Here is a 23,243-nt window from a genome sequence, read left to right as displayed (position 1 = left end):
CCTGGGTTCAATTCCCAATACCAAAAACAAACAAGCAAAAAAAGTACAGGCATATTATAAGTATAAATACACGCTGGAGAAGATTTTAATTTTAAGAATATAAATAGTTCTAAAATTGTAATTTAGAAAAATATACATTTCTATATATTCTTAAAAAATAGAAAATCCAAATAATCAGAGAAAACATGAGTATTCTCACTGACATAAATATAACCACAGATTTCCAGATCAAGAATGAATCTTGGGCTGGGGATACAGCTCAGTTGGTAGAGTGCTTGCCTTGCATGCACAAGGCCCTGGGTTCAATCCTCAGCACCAAAAAATAAAAATAAAAATAAAAAAAAGACTGAATCTTAGCATTCATGTGGGTTTGTTCTGATGAAAGCAGTGTCTTGTCAGCTTTGTCTGGAGCTCCTCTCACACACTCACTACGCCTCACCACCAGCTTCATCCTCCTTGCTCCAGACCTCTGTTGTCACCCATGGAATTGCATAATTCTGGTATTCAATGAGAAACTGCTAGATTAACTCCTACATTACAGAATCAAGGTCAATGGCAAATGCCATAAATATTTTAATGTTTTACTAAGTCAAGATTAAAGAACTGCTCACTTAGAAAACCTAGTTTAATCAGTCTTCAGACAAGTGAGACTTTAACATACCTAAGAGGGAGAGTTTTAACTTTGCTCATCTCTTTCTTTGCACCCATGGGACTGGGGTGAGGGGTGATGATAGCTGGGGAAAGAGAGAGAAAAGCTGGGACCTAAAGGTAAGAGTGGGCTCCTGACCACTAAATTATTTAACTGCACACATTTGCTAGGGAATATGCAGAGCAAAGTGTTGCTAAAGAATAACCTAAAAACTGCAATACCCCATTTATGCTTAATGTGGATTCTGTTGATTTAAGTGAGAAGAATCATCAAAATGCCTTAATTAATTTACAAGTCACAAACCAACAGGTAAATGGAAAATTCATCTGGCCTCTATTACTGATTTCTTTAGGATCTGTGTTAAACACATGCTGAAGCCAACATGTAGAGCCTAAAGATTTAATAAGCTGTTGTCCTTCTATAATGTCTGCAGAGTGTGCAGGAAGTAACAAGGTTTCAAATCAAATTTCTGAGTTTGAATCCTGACCTCACAACTTAGTTATGTCACCTTTAAGGAAGTTACTTAACGTCTATGAAAACACTATACAATCATTATGGGGATCACATGGGTTAGGGTACACACAGCTCCTGGCACATGGTAAGAGTTTAAAAAATGTTGCTTGGGGAAAAAAAAAGTTGCTTGGCTTTAAAGATGCTTCAGGTATAGAACCCAGGGCTTATAAACAGTTTCGTTAGTTCAAACCCTTGGTCATTAGAATCCCTACATTACTTTAGCTTTCAAAAAACAATGGGGGAAAGAATCTAAGTATATTCCACACTTAACTCCCTTAGCTGATGAAGTGTGTTGTGACCCTGTGCTTTAAGAAACAGTGACCATAAAGTTTCGTCCACTGCATGGAGTGAGCAAAGATATTATTTATGTAGGATGTCAAAAATCTCTGGTACTGCACAGACTGTACCAATATTTCCTGACCATAACCATATCAAAGAATTAAAATTCAATAAAGTCAAATGATAGGAAGTGGAAGAATTATGACCCTCCCAAGCTCTTACCATGTAAATAAACCCAGTCCAGGACAAGACAATGGAAAGACTTGGGTTGCTACCATTTCCTTATTCAGCATTACCCAATCATAAAATCTACTCTCCAAATAAGAGCCTGTGCAATTGAGAGAGGAACAGATGAGGGTGAAGTGACCCAAGGATCCCACCTACCAGGGGGAGAGGCAGTCAGGAGGGTCTCTTGGAGTCCACGTAGAATATTCACCTTAAGGAACTCTCCACTCTCCTATAACAAGCTCCCCACATGCACTAATCTGGTTAATCCTTATTTCCACTCACTCAGCGGGGAATGGTAGTTAAGAGCACTGATCTAGAGCCAGCCACTCAGACAACTCCACCATTTCCTAGCTAAGTACTCTAAGAAGTAATCTGGCCTCTCTGGGCTGTTTTCTTCTTATAAAACAGGGACTATATCAGTACCTTCCTCAGTGGATTGTATGGGAATAAAGGAGCTAATACACATCAAGGGCTTAGAAGAACACAAGGCTCCAAAGTCGAGGGTGTAGCTCACCGTACACATATTCTTTCATTCTTTCCGATATTTATAATATGAACATGCATCTTTCATTTTAAAAAAGCAAGCAAACAAAAACCTTTCTACCCTAAACCTATTAAAATGAAGGAAAACACAAGTCACAGAATGACTATGGGAAAGCTCTAAAGATAAAGGGCATCTATTAACAGAATTATATAGGACGTGGAAGAATCCTCAAGCAGCAGGTTTAAATGGAGACTACCAGATCTCCCTTCAGATGCCTGCTTTCAGTAGGCTGAGGAGGGGCCTAGGAACCTGCAATCTAATAAGCCCTTCACGCAATTCTAATTCTGATGCATTTGGTGGGTTCACCATATTTCATAAACACTGACAGGGAAACATGCAAAAAAAACTGCAAAGAGTTTGCTCCATGGTTAAACTTTGAATCCCTCTCGATGTCTTTTGGACTCTGCTCTTCATAGACCAGTAACCTGATCGCTGTTTGACACTGTCATGCTTGGTAAATAACAGTTCCCTCCCTGATGTTAAAGGAATATCAACCTACCTTGCCTTAAACTTGGACAAACCCAAACCTAAACCAAGCCAGCTTAGTACCCTGTAAGATTCAGACAGTCAAATTCAAAAACATTTTTATTTCACATGAACTAAAAAGCAAAAATGAGAACTTTTTAAGGCAAACCAATATGACATTAATGTTTCTAAGAATTTTGGCTTAAAAACTAAATATAGTGTCAAGGATAATTTTGGGGACCCAGAATTCTTTATAGATCAAGTGCTGTGGGATAGTTATATCCAGTTTAAAAGAACAATCACAAATTTTATACTATAATGTACACTGCTAAATGTTGTAGCTAGTCAGAAAGGATTCTGTTGTAATAGGGGTGGAACCAATACCTGACTTGTTGCAAAACAGGCTAAACTTTCCATCTGGAAGCTACTTAACCATGGGTAAGTTACTTAATCTTTTTGGGTCTTGGTTTCTTATTCCAGGAGGGGGGTGGGAGACTGATTGATTGAAGTTGATAACTGTAATGTAACAACATTGTATATACAGGACACATCCTACTTACTGGAGTACTTGGGGGAAAAAAAGCCATGGGGTATGCAACTGACAGGAAAAGAATAATAAGGGAAAATGTGGTAAAATGTTAACAATATGTAAACAAAAGTAAAGGGTGTTCTTTGAATTGTTATTCTTGCAACTTGTCTGTAAATTTGAATTCATCTCAAAATAAAGTGTTTTTTAATTATTAATCTAGTTCCTACATTAGCCCTAATAGCTTCTAACTATATTATAGCTCACTTTAATTGTACCACTGAAATATTTTTTTGAGAGAGAGAGAGAGAGAGAGAGAGAATTTTAATATTTATTTTTTTAGTTATAGGCGGACACAACATCTTTGTTTGTATGTGGTGCTGAGGATCGAACCTGGGCTGCACGCATGCCAGGTGAGCGCGCTACTGCTTGAGCCACATCCCCAGCCCTGAAATATTATCTCCTGATTTTCCTGATTAATAATTTTTCTCAAAAATAAATTGAGGGCTGGGGTTGTGGCTCAGTGGTACAGCGCTTGCCTATCGTGTGAGGCACTGGGTTTGATTCTCAGCACTGCATACAAATAAATAAAATAAAGATTCATTGACAACTAAAAACATATTTTTTAAAAAATTAAGCCATCATCTTTCGCAAAAACATAAGTCCCCAAATCATCTGGGAACTAACAGAGCACAGAAGGCACTTTAGCAAATTGATAGTTGCCTGCCCAACATCCATGCATTCTTATCATTTTTTGATGATAGGACACCTATTTTTGGTCAGCATCCATTCCTCCCTCTTCCCAGGACTGCAGGCGATGATGATCCAAACCCCAACCCTAGGGCAGTTCCTGACTGATTCTAAGTCGGTTTTGATAATTCCATTCGCCTTGCCACTGACTGATTTAGACATAATCACGGGACCCAGTTCTAACTATTAAGACACAGAATCTCCCAGGATTCTAGCAAAGGAACACCTTGGATGTGAAACCTGTGCAGACTTGACAGTGGCTTGAGGACAAAACCAACACCAGAAGACAGAGCCAAGAGAATCACAAGCAAGTGGACCCTGGCAAGCAACATGCACATGGAGCTCTTCCTAGACTTCTTTGGTCATTAGAGCTGAACTGAATTGGGGTTTTCTGTTATTAACAATTTTAAGTATCCAAACCAATGTTGTCATTTATCTCTAAATAAGATTAGCAGGAAGGGCTGGGCAGTAGCTCAGTGGTAGAGTGCTTAGATAGCATGCACCAGGCCCTGCATTCTATCCCTAGTACCACTTAAAAAAACAAACAAAAGAAAATCAAGCAGTCAAGCGGCAGCGCTCGCCTGGCATGCGTGCCTGGCATGCGTGCTGCCCGGGTTCAATCCTCAGCACCACATACAAACAAAGATGTTGTGTCCGCTGAGAACTAAAAAATAAATATTAAAAAAAAAATTCAAAAAAAAAAAAAAGAAAATTAAACAGTAAGAATAAAAATATTTAAACGTGGTAAAGAATGAAAAAAGAGGGGCTGGGGATATCACTCAGTTGGTAAAGTGCTTGCCTTACATGCACAAGGCCTTGGGTTCAATTCCCCAGCACCACCAAAAAAAAAAAAAAAAGAATTAAAAAAAAAATTTTTTTTTTGAAGCGGGAGCAGGTACTGGGGATTAAAATGCCTTACCACTGAGCCATATCCCCAACCCCACCCACTTTTTTGGAGACAGGGTCTGCCTCCCTAAGTTGCTTAGAGCCTCACTAAGTTATAAAACTTGCCATCCTCCTGCCTCAGCCTCCTGAGTTGCTGGGATTACAGGTGTGTGCTACTGTGCTTGGCTAAAAAAGAAAACTCTTTATATGAGTAAAGGGGAAATAACGGCATTCCAGGACTCTTGATTTGTTTATAACTAATTCTATTCTCCATAGATTTCAATTTTAAGACAGTATTTTCCTCTGAAGTTCTCAGTATGGGCTTTCTTTCCGCAGTCACAGAGCACCTTACAGAAACCTCCTTACCTAGGCCCCAGATAGGGATACTCCACATCCAACATATATTTACTGAAGGTCCACTATCTTCGCAGCACTGTAGTTGGCACACAAGAAACTACTGGGAGTGAGAAAGATAAGATCTGGACTCATGAAACTTAAGATTTTTGTGAAAAAAAAAATAGTAAGCATATCAAGTTAAAAACTGTAAACTGTGGTTAAGTGTCTAAAGGAAACCAAGTACTCACAGGAAGGACAAGGAGCACCTACTTTAGATAAGATGTCACAGCTGAGTGTGTTGGCGCACTATAATCCCAGTTACTAGGAGGCTGAGGGAGGGGGATCACAAATTCAATGCCACTCTCAGCAATTTAGGGAGGCCCTAAGCAATTCAGCAAGACTGCCTCAAAATAAAATATAAAAAGGGTTGGGGATTCAGCTCAGTGATAAAGCACCCCTGGGCTGAGTACCCAGTAAAAGTGCTGGGGAGGCTGGGGGTGTGGCTCAGTGGTAGAGCACTAGCCTAGGACAGGTGACCCTGGGTTCATCCTCAACACCACATAAAAACAAATAAATAAAGGTTAAAGTCTTAAAAAAAGGTGAGGGGGGATGGCGAGGAACGCACTCCAGTGGTAGAGTGCCTGCCTAGCACGCACAAGCCCCTGTGTTCAGTCCCCAGAACAGGAGGGTGGCGGGGGAGAAATATCAATGTCTCCTATGTCAATGTCTCAGTTGCTTTGAGCAACTGAGTCCAGGAAAGCCTCAAAATGGGAGCAAGGTGCCTTGAGATGCTGAAGGGTGGAAAGGGAAATTCCGTCACTTGTGGGGTTTTTTTATTTGTTTCCTTTTTAAAATGAACATATTTTGTTTTTCTTTAAGATTTAAGAAAATACTGCAGATGTTTGATCTCAATTCTGTCCCTAATAGCTGCCAAAATATTAAAATTCTTAAATAAAATATAATTTCTTAAATAAAAAATGAATGTAGTTGATGAAAAACTACTAACTGAAAATAATGGAAGAAATTAATTCAGTTGAGAAAAGATTTTAAGTATTTTTATTTCTTATTGAAAGCAAATGCTAGGCTGGGGATTTGGCTCAAGCGGTAGTGTGCTCACCTGGCATGCGTGCGGCTCGGGTTCGATCCTCAGCACCACATACAAACAAAGATGTTGTGTCCGCCGAGAACTAAAAAATAAATATTAAAATTTTCTCTCTCTCTCTCTCTCTTTCTCTCTCTCTCTCACTCTTTCTTTAAAAAATAAAAAATAAAGCAAATGCTAAAGATGAAAATGAAGGCTTTAATCTGTACTAAACCGAATCTGAAATGTCTCGGCTGGAATCATTTTTAAAAACAAAGTGTAGGTGTGCAAGGAGCGCACTTTCCAACTAAGCACAACAGAACCAGGATGAAAACATTCAGTTCTGCCTTGGGCATGCTCCCATCAACAGCCTGAGCCACAAGGAGCAAAGTCTAGTATTTCTTCAGAACAAATTATAAAACATATAATTAAAAGACTTGATGTTTAAAGGTAACATCTCTTCTTTTCACAGAGGAATCCACATTTTTTTTCTTCCAAATTCTTCAGTACAGATACTGTTAGTCTAGGGATACAGCTCAGTGGTAGAGCACTTGCCTAGCAATGCACAAGGCCCTAGATTCAATCCCTAATACCACCAAAAAGTGGGGGGATCCGTGGGGTATAAAACAAAACCTGACTGACATGAAGAAAGTGGGAGGGGGTTGAACAAGAATACAGTCATTGTCTGTCTGGATCGACCTTGATTGTACTCCCTATAAAATACCAATTAGGGGGCTGGGGATGTGGCTCAAGCGGTAGCGCACTCGCCTGGCATGCGTGCGGCCCGGGTTCGATCCTCAGCACCACGTACCAACAAAGATGTTGTGTCCGCCGAGAACTAAAAAAATAAATAAATATTAAAAATTCTCTCTTTCTCTCTCACTCTCTCTCCTCTCTCACTCTCTCTTTAAAAAAAAAAAATACCAATTAGAATGAATCAAAATGTTGCCAAAACTTTCTGAAAATAAGACAGCTAGCAATTTATTTCTCACTTGCTTTGCTCCATATTCACTGTCCACATACATTTCACCCCACAATAGCCATATGAAGTTGGGTATTGTTTTCCTCATGCTCAGATGAAGGAACTGCAGTTAGAGAGGCCAATTAATCCACCATAGGTCACACAACTGAGGAGGGCAGAGCTGAGTGTCTGAACTCCAGGTTCCACAGTATTAGCTGCCAAGATGCAGGTTCTTATCCTGAAGCTCAGGAGATACAAGAATCACCTGGCTGGTCTCACAGTTCTTATGGCATAACTCACATCATTATCATGCAAGATAAATTTCCTAAACTATATTCAATATAATGAGGGTCACAAATGTTATTTTAATTTTTCTAGTAGTCACACTGAAAATGTAAAAAGAGTGCTCCCTTCAGCAGCACATACGCTAAAATCGAAATGATACAGAGAAGATTATCATGGCCCCTGTACAAAAATGACACAAATTCATGAAACAGCCCACATTTAAAAAAAAAAAAAAAAAGTTGAGGTATGGTAGTTCACACCTGTAAATCCCAGCTACTAAGGAGGCCAAGGCAGGAGGATTCCAAATTTGAGGCCAGTCTGGGCAATTTAGTGAGACCCTGTCTCAAAACAGAAAATAAAAAGGATTGAGGATGTGGCTCAGTGATAGAGTGCCATGGATTCAATTGAAAGAAAGACAGAAAAAGAGAAAGAGAGAAAAAGAGAGAGAAAAACAGAGAGGGAGGAAGGGAGGGAGGGAGAGGAGGGAGGAAGAAAAAGAAAGGTAAGTAGGTGTAATTAAAGTAGTATTTTTTAACACAAAAAATATCATCTAAAATATCATTTCAACATGTAATCAACCTAAAAAGTTATTACATTCTTTTCTTTGTACTAAGCCTTCAAAATCTGGTGTATATGGTATAATTACACAATTCAGACTAGACACTTTGAAGCAATCAGTGGCCACACACGGGGTGGTGCTCAATGTGGTGGCCGGCACAGTCTAGAGAACCAGCCTCAGGGCAACTCACACCCGTCACACAACCACACACAAAGGATCAGGTGCCTGACTCACTAAACCAACACTCAAGCTCTCGGAAATACTTACTCTTACTTCAAACAAATTTTAAAAGTTTATTTAGCTGTTTTATTGAACACAACACGTTGCAATAGAAAATTAAAGGAAAGAGAGTACATCAACAGAGCTAATTTAGCAAAGAAAAACATGCACACAGAGATGCTCTCACAAAAAGAGGTGTTATGGCTGAGGCTTTTGAGGAAGAAGGAAAATAATCTCACATACTAAGACTATTAGTGCATTACTGAATTTATATTCAGAACACTGACATTAATTAACAGTTAAACTCAGCATTTTAAGAAGCCAGTGAAGCACTGACATATTTTAGAAACATTTTTACTTAAAACCAATTTAAGAACCAACTATTTTGCAATTTTTTATAAATCTAAAATTTAAAAATTTATTTAAAAATTATTTTGAGACTTCTAGTATAGCCAACCAGTTACTAAAGGACTAACCCTCTACCTCTCAAAACAGCTTAATTTCTATATAAAAATGACCACTTGAAGGTCCTGGAGATTGAATAAAAGCAGGCAGATGTTGGAAGGGAGTTGACACTTTGAAGAAGGAGCTGTACTGCTCGGGTTTCCTATTTTCATCTTTTACCCTTATGCCACACAGGGCAGCTAATGGGAAACTCATAGTCTCGCTGGCATGCAGAACCAAAGAATAGTCCAGAACTGCCAACGGCACTGAAAAATAAAAGCACCATAAATAAAAAGAAAGCCAAAGAAGGGGAACCCTAAAATCTGCATAAAACTCTGTCCAAATCTCTGGCTGATCCCTGAAAAACCACACACACACACACACACACACACACACACACACACACACACACACACACTAGACTCCATGTAGCTCAGCTAAAGGAAACAAAATGAAATCTAAGTTGCTATCTATCAAAGGAATAGCATTTTGCATTTTCAATTCAATTAACTGCCTACTTAAAAAAAAAAAAAGAGCTGGCATGGTGCACATCTATAATCCTAGCAGCTTAGGAGGCTGAGGCAGGAGAAGCACAAGTTCAAAGCCAGCCTCAGCAATGGCAAGGTGCTAAGCAACTCAGTGAGACCCTGACTCTAAATAAAATACAAAATAGGGCTGGAGATGTGGCTCAGTGGTCAAGTGTCCTTGAGTTCAATCCCCAGTACTCCCAAAAAAGAAGGAAAAAAATCAGTACTCTTCAGAGAAACATAACAAAATCCAAAGTTTCTACAACTTGTTACTTGTAATATCAGAAACAATCAAAATTATTCCTCATAGAAACAAGAAAACATTACCCATTCTCAAACAAACAAAAAAATCAGAGACATACCCTAAGATGACCAAGAGTCTACAGAATATAAAGCAGTTATCACAACTATGCTCAGAAACAAAACAAAAATACGCTTATACTAAAGATAGAAATTCTCTATGGAAGCCAGGCAAGGTGGCACATGCCTATTATCCCAGTGACACAGGAGGTTTAACATTAGCCTCACAATTTAGTGAGATTACATCTCAAAATAAAAATAAAAGGTTGGAGATGGAGCTCAGTGATAAAGTGCCCTTGGATTCAATACTCAGTTCTGCAAAATAAAAAAAAAAATAATAAAGATTTTAAAAAGAAGATGGTGAAGACGATGAGGAAGGAAGAAAGGCAGGCAGGCAGCCCAGTTTTTCCAAATAAGGATAAAGTTATAGACTCAAGAAGTCTCCTGAAGGGCTGGGGTTGTGGCTCAGCAGTAGAGCACTCGCCTAGCACGTGCGAGGAGCTGGGTTCAATCCTCAGCACCACATAAAAACAAAAAAAAAAACAAGGTTTTATTGTGCCCAACTGTAACTTAAAAAAAAATTTAAAAAAAAAACTCTCCTGAACATTAAAAAAGGTTAAAATAATCATCCCAGGTTTAATGTAATATAATGCTAAAAGCAGCCAGACATAGCAGCAAATACCTTTAATCTCAGCGACATGGAAGGTTGGGCAGGAGAATCTCAAGTTCCAGGCCAGCCTCAGCAATTTAAGGAGAACTGTACCAAAAAATAAAAGTACTAGGGATGTAGTTCAGTAGTAGAGCCCAATGGGTTCAACTGCTAGAACCATAAAGGGGGAACAAGGTAAAAAGCAAAGGAAAAAGAAATCTTTAAAATATCTAGAAAAAAGTTACACACTACACACAAGAGGGTAATGGTTTGAATGACAGCTGAATTCTCATCAGAAATAATGAAGGCCAAGACAGGCATGGTGGCGAGGCTGAGGCAGGAGGATCGACTTCAAAGCCAACCTCAGGAAAAGCGAGGCATTGAGCAACTCAGTGAGACCCTGTCTCTAAATAAAATACAAAATAAGGCTGGGGATGTGGCTCAGTGGTTAAGAGCCCCTGAGTTCAATCCCTGGTACCCTCCCACGCCAAAAAGAAAAAGAAAGAAAGAATGAAAGCCAGAAAACATGAAAAGTCAAAACCCCACATCCTATATAAACTTCTTCAAAGAACAGAAGTGAAGTCAAGATATTTTCAGGTAACGATTCAGAATGTCAATGTTCAGCATTTAGATAAGTAACTTTCAGGATACAGAACATTAATTTGTATTTATTATTATTTTATTATTATTGTTTTGTTTTTAATAAAGAAACATACTCCGTGTATAACTAGTTATTCTCACTTTGGTCACATCCAAAAATAGTGCATCCCAAACTTTTCCATGGTCTAAACTTCTTTGTTTGGTTTTGTTCTGGGGATTTTAACCCAGGGGGCTTTATCATAGAGCCACACGCCTAGCTCTTTTTATTTTTTTATTCTGAGACAGGGTCTTGCTAAATTGCTGAGGCTGGCTTTGAACTTGCAAAAATACTCCTATCTCAGACTCCCTAGCCCCTGGGAGTACAGGCATTTGCCACCACACCCAGCTTCTAAGCCACATTTTTAACATATCTTCTGACCTAAGATCAATTCACTAACTGCTGGTGTCTTCCTTTGTTTATCAACTAAAAACAAATGCATTAGAAGGAAGAATAAATTCTCCTGTCAAGTCAAAAATCCAGCAACCCGTTTTCCCTGAGGGCAGTTTAAAAATACACCAGCTGTAGTATAAACTAGATTCAGAAAAAATCTTAAGAACGAAAGAAAATGATGAATTGTTCCAGAAAGACCCCCGCTTCCCCTGTTTGTGCTACCAGCAGCTACCCAAACACAGTGAGCAACAGCTAGGTCACTCACCGAGCTCCAGACCAGTTTAACTAGACATGCCACCAAGAGTTCAGCAGTGGAGTCAAAATTCCAGTTTCTCCTTTTGTAGAACAATCTAAATTCTCCAGGCAAAAATAAAGGATTCGGAGATAAATGAAAGTGCAAGGATTCACTTTAGAAAAAGAACTACATGACATGGATATGCACAGAGAATTGACTTTAATTATGTACATCACAAGAGTTTAATAGCTAAATTTTGGACCTCTAAATGACTAAGAACAGTAAATTAACGAAGACAATAAAAAATTACAATCATGCAAATACTACAGAATATTTTAACGTAAAATATTAGCACTTGATAAGCATATGACCAAATGAATATTTCTCAGGTATTGTATTTTTTGTATTTTTAAAAATTTTTTCATTAGAAGTATTACAAAATAAGTTTCTTTTAAACTTACATATTTCAGCTGTGAAAAAAATTATTATTCAGAATAATAGTCTATCTTTGGCCTGGCCTAAAACTTCTCATAACTGAAGAACACAAGACAGCATGTCTGCTACTGAGATTTTTTTCTTTTTAACTTATCATTTCAGTGCACAAGTGTTCTAAATATGACAAAGGCAAATTCAAACAGTATAGTTATGTGTCAATTTTATTTTAGATAAGACAAACAAAATCATCCCTTTATCATCCAAGTAGTTTATTTGAAAAAATATATTTTGGGGGTGGGGGGGTACCAGGGATTAAATTTAGGAGCACTCGACCACTGAGCCACATCCCCAACCCTATTTTATATTTTATTCAGAGACAGGGCCTCACTGAGTTGCTTAGCACCTCACTGTTGCTGAAGCTGGTTGTGAACTTGCTATTCTATTCTCCTGCCTCAGCTTCCCAAGCCACTGGGATTACAAACATGGGCCACTGAGCCTGTTTAATGAAAAATATATTCTTTTTATTCAAAGAATTCACTCTTGAAATCAAGTTTCATTTCCCTGGCAATATGCCTCCATTATCACATTTATTGGCTCTATCTCTATATGTGTCTGCTAATAGACTACGTCTAACTATGAGGATTTAATTCTCTGGCTCTGACTTCAAATTTTCAGGTCTCAAGCTTTCTGTCTGGGCCTCACACTCAGGCCTAAGGCTAGCGACCTTGGCATCCATGTGGGCCAGACCAGACGCCACTGCTAAGAAACATGCAGGCTTTACTGATGAAAACAGCAGCAAAGTGGTCCAGGTACACGCAAGGGTTGAACCTGGCCTTCCAGTTATATAATTTGAAGATTCTAATCCTCTCTACCAATCTGTTATTAAGCTTAGACCAATGGCTATAAAATGAGCAGCTAGCCAAACCCAAATAACATGTCTTGAGTTTGAAAATTGAACACTACCTCTACCTCTGGTATTTTACCATGAGGTAATATAGAACACCACACTAGAAACAGACGTACTATTTTATTAACATGCTTCTATTCCTGTACTGTGCATACCAATTTGCCCCAAAATGCTAACAGATGTTTACTGAATTAATGAACTATCTCATCTATCAAGGTTTGTGGTAGGTGGGGGATATAAAGGATAAAGAAAACAGTCTGATTCCAAAACTCCTGGAATTCACATTCTAGCCAGAGAAAAAAGAGGATTCAGAAGAATAGCAGAAAACGAAAACGCACAACTGCTTCAGAAAGACAGCAGGAAGGTCCAGCTCTGCTGAGGGCTCGAAGTTATTTAAACAAGATATCTGGGTTCGTGAACTGCCTCCCTAAAACACTCTTGAAATCTGTTAAGCTAAACTTTGTACTGTTAGTTGCATTTCAAACTACTTTTAATTAAATCTGCCATAAACATATAGAATTCTTCCTTTCAGAAACAGCACATTCATAAGTAGCTGAGAGCCCTGGCAAGCTCGCAAAGGGCTCTAAGGAGGACCACAAGAGCTGAAGACGGTTATTGTGAGTAAGAATGCTTTGGGGAGCTTTCAAAAGTCCTTATTGAGAACAACATGTGCTCTAGCCAGAAACAGGAGATTTATTCCATCATTCTGTCTCTACTACAATCTCTAAAACCAGCCAATCAGAAGAAATCCTGTTTTCCACTTAGCCACAATGGGATCTAACTTAAATGGTCAAAAACTGAATAACTCAAGAAAGCATTATGTGAAGCATGTTTCTTACACAAGTCCAGCCTCCTGGTAAAAATTCCTGTAACAAAAGCTGAAGGATAAGACTAACTTTTAAAAAAATTAGTGAGGGCAAAATAACAGGGTCAAGAAACTAAAAGAAATTTTAATTATTTGCCTTACAGAATGATTCCTTGTAAATGGTTTGGCTTTTATTTTTTTTAAAGGGGCAAAGGCAGGCTGACCACAGGACAATCAATGTGGTAACTTTTTAAGTAAGCCAAAAGTAGGGGGGATAAAAGACCAATTCAAAAGTACTGGCTGATCTCATTAGCTCGGCCTAAAAAACTTTATAGATGTGACTTCACTCTTGGATTACAACTCTAAATTTAGTTTATACCTAATATGGATGAAGTCCTGAACTAACAGCCATTTCCTCTCTCCACAAAAAGAAACTTCCTTACTATTTTTTTTTTTCTATCAACAATGGAAAGTGTAGGCTCCTCTGAAGGGGAAGGAGCTTAGGAAGAAAGAATTCAGAGGAAAATATTAACAAATTAATATGTTATTTTTGCTGAACTTGGACTCCTCTGACATTTCTAAATTGGAAAATAACTTTAAAATCAAAATATGTGGTATTCAAGTCAGGTTTCTTCTACAAGTATATAAATAAATGCTTTAAAATATTAATTAACTAGGCCTCCAAAATGCAAAGAGGTGAGATGATAAAATTTTAGTTTCCTTTAAAATTTTACCAAGTGAGGCTAAGGGGAGCAGCTCCGTGGTAGAGCACTTGCCTGGCACACTCAAAGGCCCTGGATTCAACCCCAGCGCCACAAAAAAGAAGATTCAGGCCTGGAATCACAATTTGTTACTTACTGGTCCTGACCATACACAAGCAATGGCCTCTCTAAACCTTTTGTATACAGTAGAATCGACAGAACCTATTTCAGAGTTTATATGAGGATCAAATTAGCTAACATGTAAAAAGTTGGCATATTGTACCGGACCCATAATCAGTACCCAATGCTATGGATAAGCTTTTGATTATTATCCTACCTTTAACAGGGAAATTAACAACTACTGTTCATTTTTTAGGTATTGGTTCACTATATCCTATTTAGAAACAAAATCATGTAGTTTTAAGAAGTTTATAACTTAATATATATAATAAATATTTTTAAAGTCACTTTATGACCCTTACTTATCTCATCTATCAATTACAGCCATGCTAACACTTTAAAGCTCTATCACCATTGTAACCATGGTATAAGGTTTAAAAAAAAAAATTAAGCCACATGCAGTGGCACACACCTGTAATCCCCGCTCTGGAGGTGAGAAAGGAGGATCACAAGTGTGAAGCCAACTTGGGCAAACTCTGTGAGAACTTGTCTGAAATCAGAAAATAAAAAGGGGCTGGGATGTAGCTCAGCAGTAGAGCATTTGCCTACCATGTGCAAGGCCCTAGGTTCAAATTCCAGCACCAGGCAAAACAATAAATTTAGGGTCAAGAAATACATGAATTAGGAGACTTCGACTCTACCTTTACCCCCTAAAAGCGTCAAATATAAAACCTTGTAAATCTGTACTATATCAATTGGCTCTGGAACCTATAAATCTACACTGTTTCAATTATCACAGTTACAAAGTAAAGTCTTCCTCCCTTTCTGGGATAATGAAGATTTTAAATATCTATTCATGTTACATTTGCCCTAAAGAAATAATCAGATAAGCCAGAGTACTGGGGCTGGGAAAACTAAGGCAGGAGGATCCTAAATTGGAAGTCAGTCTGGGCAACATAGACCCTGTCTTAAAACAAAAACATTTTAAAAGGCTGGGGACATAGCTTAGCAATAGTTCAAGTCTTTCAAACATGCAGTAATTTCTATAAGCATATGCTTCTGCTGAGAAATAAAGATTTATTTTTAATAGCCAAAAAAAAAAAATAGTTCAAGTCTGGGTTCAATCCCCAATACTGCCAAAAAAAAAAAAATCAAATAAATGTGACCCGTTTAATTTTATAAATGAATACCACAAAAATCAAGGAAGAATGAAATTCAGCAGCACAAGAAGCCAATATCCATAACTCAAAATACTTCTTCTGAACCACTAGATCATATGTTGCTATTGCTATATCATAATTACTCCTGTTTACTTCTTTTGTGCTTTCAGAAAGAAAGAAAGAAAAGAAAAGAATGGCCTCTGCTTTGGTTACAAGTCCACAAAGAGCTGCTGAAGCAAATGGAGTAAAACTGCGATTCAGTTGGACTGTCCTTTAGCAACCCAGTAAGCATAAACAGGATCACGGTCACTGAAATTAACTCAGGAATAAGTTCAAGTCTAATCTTGGACTTTTTTTGTACTAACCCTGTGTCTGAGAAAGCGTAGCAAGTTCCCCACTTTCGTGTGGTGGCAGCCTGGCAGATACTGCACTTCATAACATCCTGGAGGTTGAAAGTACATATATTGAAGACATAAACTAACCAACACAGCCTTGGCGCCACATTCCCAAAGGCGGAATAACATACACAAACAAGGTTTGCTATGTGTCAGACTCTAAGTGCTTCTCTTTTATTAACTCTTTTGAACTCCACAAAAACCCAAGAGATAAGACACTATTACCCCAATGGAGACACTAAGGCACTAAATGAAGGGTATAAAGAACCAGGATCAAACAAGCTGTCTGGCTGGAAAATTCACCACTACACTCCAATAGCAAAACACTGGATCCAGTGTTCTATGTGTCACTCATCTGCAAACCTGAAATAGTAATTCTAATGATTTGAACTCTAAAATGGACCATTTCAGTGCCTACATGGAGAATATAAGTAATCCTTCAGGTCAACAACTATCCTCTGGCTTTGACTTTGAGATCTTAGATCTCAAACATCCCAAAGATGGAAAGAACCTTTTTACAAGCAACACCTAGGCAACACTATAAACCTAAGTCAGGGTCCCTGCTGAGTTATCAAGACAGTAAATGCCACCACTGATCTAAATCCCAATGGTGGGCAGGTCACAGGCGCACAGTCATGGACTCTCCTGTCAATCTTTTTTTACTTTACAAGGAATAAAAAGTAAATCTGTTCATTTCAATCTAAAATAAGAGTTCTTTTGACGCACTGCACCATAACAGCAAATATGAACTGAGTCCAGGGAGTTGCGTGACCCTCATGGCCTATTTCTCTGGCTTCTTATATTAGTATTTCTGTGAATTTTTAGGCATTTGCTTTTCCAATCACATGATCTTTTATTTCTTCTTTTCCCAGTAGCCTCTTTTGGAATTAAGCTTGTGCATGGGGGAAAGAAAGCTTCTGTACATTTCTTCAGCAAACATTTTACTGACAACTGAATGGGATAATACACATAATGCAGTTACCACAGCATCTGAGACATGGAAAGTACTCCACAAATGTTTATGTTAGTTCCATATATTTCTTGCAACATGCACTTGGGAAATGCAACATAAAAATAAGTCAGAGAGAATAAGCAGCCATCTATACACACACATCAGATCTTGGTAGAGGTAAAACAGCTTCCCAGGCAGAGAGTTGCGATGAGTCCCTGGAAAATATTTTCCCAGCTGCAGTGATGGTACAGTGTTCCTTCCTACATTAAGGCTCCTATCTGGGCTGCTAGAGCTTGAGAGCACATTTTCTCTGTTTCCCCAGGGCCTAGAGCAGTTTCTGGTACTTAGTAGACACTGAAGTACAGGCTTGTTTAATGGATGACTGCTTAAACTGGTACTAGTTTGTACTCTCCGTATTTACGGAACAAAAGGAGGAGGAGGAGGCAGTGAGAGGGGACCCAAATACAAAATAAATACAAAGGAATTTAGGGCTTTATTGGTGAGTCCTAAACTTGCTTAAGGTATCATTTTTAACAAGACAAAGAATAGGTTTTGGCAGAATCTAGATGCCCCAGCATCATCGTCTTCTTCCGACACCACGGTTAAAGGAATATCTGCCAGAAATAAAGGGAGGAAGCCATGTTACCAATTCTGTGACGTGGCAGAGGATACAAGAAGCATGGAGGAAATTTTAAGAGGTCAAAATAAATGTTGAAAGGCAGATTTTATTCAAGCTTGAACTTCATTTTATTTAAGGGGAAGATGCTGTTAATTACAGCATTTAGAGAAAAGATGCTTTTTTTTTTTTTTTTTTTTTACCTTACAAAGCCTAACTGGGAACCTGCTTTAGGAGAAAACTCTTAATACTCTGCTTTTGGCTTTGAATCTTCAAAGCCCAAAACAACAAACTTGTAAGAAGTGCTCTGCCATATTAAAAAGCTAGAGTCAAATAAGGTTATGTCCCCATGAATTGGAATCTTTTTTCAAACTAGGCACTATGATACCAGAAAAAGTGAGTGAAGGCTTCTGAGAAATACTGGGCTGATAATTGATCAAGTAAAATTCCCCCTCCGAATCTAATTTAAATCATCAGTGTTTCAGTGGCGTAGCCAAATTTGGTAGAATTTCTGCCAGAAATTTCAGCTAGTCTTTGCTTTATTTTCTGTCAACTATCCATCAAATACTGCTGTTAAGTAGATGTTCCTTTTCCAAAGGCAGCATATTTTAAAGAATATTTTTAGCTTTTGGCCAACTATAATCAGTAGCAGAAGGAAGTTCTATTAATTATACTTAAGTGCACTTACTCAATTAAAAAAAAAAGACTTATTGAGAATCTATTGTGAGACAAGCAATGTACTAAACATTGGGTGGGTGCAGAGATGACTAGGACAGGGATCCTACTGCATGGGGCTTCCTTTATTATAGCAAAGACTCACCCAAAACTATCCACAAAGTAGATAATAGAAGAGCCATAAAAGAGTTAAAAAATACAAACCCCAAAGGATCAACAAATGAAGAAACATTAAAATTGAGACTTAAAATACAATATAGGTTTGAAACAAATGGCAATGGAATAATAAAGGTTGCTTCAGAAAAATGACAGCCCATAAGGAAGAGGAAACGAAGAGTTCAATTTGGCTGGAATATAAGACACAGGAAGTAGGAGATAGATTTGTTCAATTAACTGGAGCTAGACTATGAAGGCCAGAGACTTGAGTGCCAGAGTAAGGATTTGAACTTGATTATTTAGTAGAGAGCAACAAAATAATTTTTGCATTTAGAGGTAAGAAGTAGAGGAACCCACCTTAGGTTGGTCCTTCAAGAAAACACGGTGTTGGATCCTCTGGAGTATACAAAGACGAGCAACAAAATCTCTCCCTCATCAAATCTCTCAACAAAATCTCTCCTTCTTTGAGGTCAAAGAAAAAAGGGGGAAAGGGATTGCACGGAGGTTCACAAAAGAGAGAAGGTTCATGTGAGGGACTTCAAGGAATAGATGGCACTTGAGAGGTTCCCGGACGGATTATCTATTAAACCATGTCTCCATTTAATCTTTCACCTCTTCCTCTAATAGATCAGCATTCAATCCAACTCTTCAGGCTCACACATTTTAAAAGCTTTCCTTTGACATCTATCTGTCTGTCCCCTTCCAGCTATCAACCTGTCTCTCCTGCACCAAGTTTACTGAGAGTTGACTGTCCGGGACCCCCTCCCTTACCGCCTTTCCTGCGCACTCTTCCACCATCATCTCAGCCCCTCACCACTCCTCCCGCTCCCAGGCTGACAATGCTAAGGTTATCCGCGACTTCCACGCTGACGAATCCAAAAGACATTCCACTTGATACAAGTGGTCACTCCTTCCTTCTTAAAAACCTCTTCTGGTTCCCCTCCCTTGGCAGTTTCACAACTCCTCTTTGTTCTCCTTTTCTAGCTTCTCCATAACCCAGGCCTCAGTGCCGAGAGTTCCTAAGAACTTGGCATTGCCCAACTCTTCCCTCATCCACAGAGTGAACAGATACATTTTAAATACCACATAAATAGCATATACGCATATGTGTCCTCAAGACCCAGATTTCTCCACCCTTCCCAGACTTCTTTCTGAACAAATCTGTATATCTGGAGACATCTCAAGTTGACATTTCAGCTATCTCAAATTCAACAAATCAGAAAGTCAACTGTCTGCTCCTCTTCCGTCTCCATAAAAGGCACCTCTGGACCAGTGAGTCCAACTAGAGACCTATCATTTCTCACAGTATCTCACACACACCTCCTTCTTCAATGGATTCCTATTTACTCCACTTCCAAAATCTACACTGGTAAGGTTTGGATGTCAGGTGTCCCCCGAAAACTCACATATGAGACAATGCAAGAAGGTTCAAAGGAGAAATGATTGGGTTGTGAAAGTCTTGACCCAACCAGTGATTTAACCCCCTGACAGGGATTAATGGAGTGGTAACTGAGGTGGTGGCGAATGGCTAGAGGTGGGAGTTGGGCCGTGGCTTTGGGGTGCATACCCGTGTCTGGAGAGTGTATCTCTCTCTGCTTCCTGATCAACATGTGAGCTATTTCAGCACACTCTTCTTCCATAACATCCTGCCTCACCTGGAGCCCTGAGGCATGCCTGCCTCTGGTGGATTGAGAGCCCTCAAATAAACCTTTCCTTCTTTAAAATTGTTCTGGTCAGGGCTAGGGTTACAGCTCAGTGGCAGAGCACTTGCCTCAACATGTGAGGTGCTGGGTTCGAGCCTCAGCACCACATAAAAATAAATAAACAAAATAAAGATGTTGAGTCCATGTAGAACTAAAAAATATTTTTAAATAATTGTTCTGTTCAGATCCTTTAGTCACAGCAGCAAGAAAGCTGACTAAAAGATACGCCAAACCCATTCTCTTCTCTTCTGCCACCTCCTGCCTAACCCAGGCACCCTGATCACTGACTGCAGTGACTGCCCAGAGTCCCCCTCTGTTCTGCCCTTGCCTCCACTCAGTGCATTTCCCACAGACAGCCAGGATTCTCAACTTGAACTGCAACCCCAACCCTGAGTCCCCTCACCTGCACCCTTCTGGGAACTGACACTGTTACGAGGGATAAAACTGGGCATGCGAGGACCTCAACAACCTGACCCCATCCTATTCCTCCCTCCACTCCTCAGTTATACCCTCCGTGTTCGAATCACGTTCTCAATTTCTCGACTATTTCCAGGCTTGACATATGCTGATTCCTCCAGCCTGGAAGGCTCTCTCCCCCTTATTCCTCTAATTACTACTCATCCTACAAATCAGGTTCTCAAATAAATTTTCATTGAACCTCCAGCTACAATGAGCTTCCTGTCATCTTTTCTTAAGATGCTCTGTTCTCTTCCTCAATTACATAGTTATCTATTTATGTATTTCTTTAATATAAGCCTCTCCCACTAGACAATAGATCCTATAAGGTGTTGACATATTCAAATTCAACATGTCAAAAATTAAACTCCTACCAGGCACTGTGGCACACGCCTGTAATTCCAGCTATTCAGGAGGCTGAGGCAGGAGGATCATGAATTCAAGGCCAGCCTGGAAACTGTAGTAAGATCCTCCCATCTCAAACAAACCCCAGCCAGATGTGGTGGCACAAACCTGTAATCCCAGTGACTTGGGAGACTGAGGCAGAGAAATAGCAAGTTTAAGGCCAAGTTCAGCAACTTCATGAGACCCTAAGCAACTCAGCAATACCCTGTCTCACAGACAAAAATAAAAAAGAGCTGGGAATGTAGCTCAATGGCAAAGCATCCCTGGGTTCAATCACCAGTTCAAAAAAAATCTCGATAACCTCCTCATCAGACGTAGACTTCCTCACACCAATTAATGGCAATCCCATCACTTACTTGTTCAGAAGAAAAACCTCAGAATCATCTTTGACCCTCTTTCTCTCATATCCCACATCCAATTCATCCAAACTCCTGCTATCTCCATGTTAGAACGATATCTAGAATTAGGTTACTTCCCACCATTGTCCAACCATTACCACCTCATGCCCAAATTACTGAAAAAGGCTCCTATAGGTAGTCTCTGCCTTTGCCGCCCTATTTGCTGTCCTCCACAGTGTTGCCCAATGTCCCCTCAAGTCAGAAAGCAGCACCCCCCATCGTTCACTCTACTTTCTACCCTACTTTACTCTTCTTCATAGCACTAAATCATTAGTAGACTTGTGTTTAATTTCCTCCCCCAACGGAAATGATGTATCCACTGGTGTATAGCCAAGCACCTGGAATGTGCCTTGATATTTATTTTTATTTTTTTAATTTTTTATACCTTTATTTTATTTGATTATTTTTATTTATAAAATATTGGGCTGCGGTTGTGGCTCAGTGGTAGAGTGCTCACTGGAATTGAACCCAGTGTCTCACCCATGCTAGGCAAGTGCTCTACCACTGAGCCACAACCCCAGCACTGCCTTGATATCTATTAAAGAAATAAAAAAAGAGAAGATATCATTTGGGCAGGCAGAAATTTGGGATAGGGGAAAGGTTGCAGAAGCCAAACCTATCTCAAGAGATTTGAATATCAACAAAAATGTTCCAAGGTGCTGGGCACAGTGGCACACACCTATAGTAATCACATATCTATAGTAATCTGGAGGTTGAGGCAGAAGGATCACAAGTTTGAGGCCAGCCTTAGCAACTTGATGAGATCTGTCTCAAAATTCTTTAAAAAATGGACTGGGATTGTGGCTCAGCGGTAGAGCGTTCACTTAGCACGAGCAGGACCCGGGTTCAATTCTCAGCACCACATAAAAATAAAGGCATTATGTTGTGTCCATCTACAAAAAAAGATTTATTCTCTCTCTCAAAAAAAAAAAAATTTTTTTTAAATATTGGGTGGGAACTGGGGTTGTGGTTCAGCGGTAAAGCATTAGCCTAGCATGTACAAGGCCCTGGGTTTGATCCTCAGCACCACATAAAAATAAACAGAATAAAGGTATTGGGTCCAACTAGAACTAAAAAATAAATGTTTAAAAAAATATTGGGCTGGGGTTGTGACTCAGTGGTAGAGTGCTCACCTAGCACGTGTGAGGCACTGGGTCTAATTCTAGCACCACATATAAGTAAACAAAATAAAGGTTTGTGTGTCCATCTACAACTAAAAATATTTTTTTAAAAAATTTAAAATATTTCTTGTAAAAGGGCTGGGGATGTAACTCTATGATAGAGTGCCTCTGGGTTTAATCCCGAGTACTGGAGAAAAAAAATTATTTTTTCTTCCCCGGAAGGCAAAGAAATACAAGACATGTTCAAGACCAATATAATTAGGATATAAAATATACATGCAGCCAGAGTGGAAATACAAGTTGGATCATAAATGCTTGATCAAGTAATTTATATCTGATAAACAAATAGCAAAAGTAAGATTTATTCAAGATTTGAGAGGGAGGAGAGAAGTAAAAGGGAAGGTACTTTGGAATGAGACTGATCAAACTGTGTTATGTGCTTGTGTGAATACAGCATAATGAATTCCAGTACTATATGTAATTACAATACTCGAGTTAGAAAAGGAAAAAAGATTTAAGGCAAGAAGTTATCAGTTTTATTTTAAATAAATCAAAAAATTACAAAGCATAACACACAATTATTGAGGGAAAAGATAAAAAGCTTCTTTAAAACACTTAATTGATAATACTAACTACCTTCCATCTGTCAGAATACAACATAAATATTTTACTCACTTCTAAGTCAATTTCTCAACCCACATATAAATAATCCCTTAAACTCTTAATTCAACTGGATTTTTATAAGTGAATGAAACAAAAAGTCTCTGTATTAC

The 23,243-nt window shown here is 38.8% G+C and overlaps 1 protein-coding gene, 2 long non-coding RNA genes and 1 other non-coding gene across 6 annotated transcripts in view; 2 read left to right on the top strand and 2 right to left on the bottom strand.

The window, feature by feature from the left end:
• Positions 1-23,243, bottom strand: part of Clic4 (chloride intracellular channel 4) — a 65,972-nt gene that overhangs the window by 33,484 nt on the left and 9,245 nt on the right. Inside the window, exon 1 of one of the 3 annotated variants that reach the window (XM_005318073.5) lies at positions 6,293-6,311. The exons of 1 other annotated variant lie outside the window; for it this stretch is intronic. The gene's annotated coding sequence lies outside the window, so the exon portion shown is untranslated. Of the gene's footprint in view, positions 1-1,825; positions 1,846-6,292; positions 6,312-23,243 lie in introns of those variants that run through there. One more of the 3 variants, XM_078025615.1, reaches the window with a different exon arrangement.
• LOC144367943 (uncharacterized) lies at positions 652-16,681 on the top strand. The gene is made up of 3 exons (XR_013427598.1): positions 652-768; positions 13,340-13,424; positions 15,764-16,681. It is a non-coding gene; the product is annotated as an uncharacterized LOC144367943 (long non-coding RNA).
• Positions 7,621-7,725, top strand: LOC120891143 (U6 spliceosomal RNA). Its single transcript, XR_005735562.1, has one exon. It is a non-coding gene; the product is annotated as a U6 spliceosomal RNA (small nuclear RNA).
• Positions 17,415-21,930, bottom strand: LOC144367944 (uncharacterized). The gene is made up of 2 exons (XR_013427599.1): positions 18,745-21,930; positions 17,415-17,554 (listed from the first exon to the last, which is right to left on the bottom strand). It is a non-coding gene; the product is annotated as an uncharacterized LOC144367944 (long non-coding RNA).

This window comes from Ictidomys tridecemlineatus, chromosome 11 (assembly GCF_052094955.1).
Source record: "Ictidomys tridecemlineatus isolate mIctTri1 chromosome 11, mIctTri1.hap1, whole genome shotgun sequence".
Classification (NCBI taxonomy): domain Eukaryota; kingdom Metazoa; phylum Chordata; class Mammalia; order Rodentia; family Sciuridae; genus Ictidomys; species Ictidomys tridecemlineatus.
The sequence above is the reverse complement of the archived record's forward strand: the minus strand, read 5'-3'. Positions and strand labels throughout refer to the sequence as shown.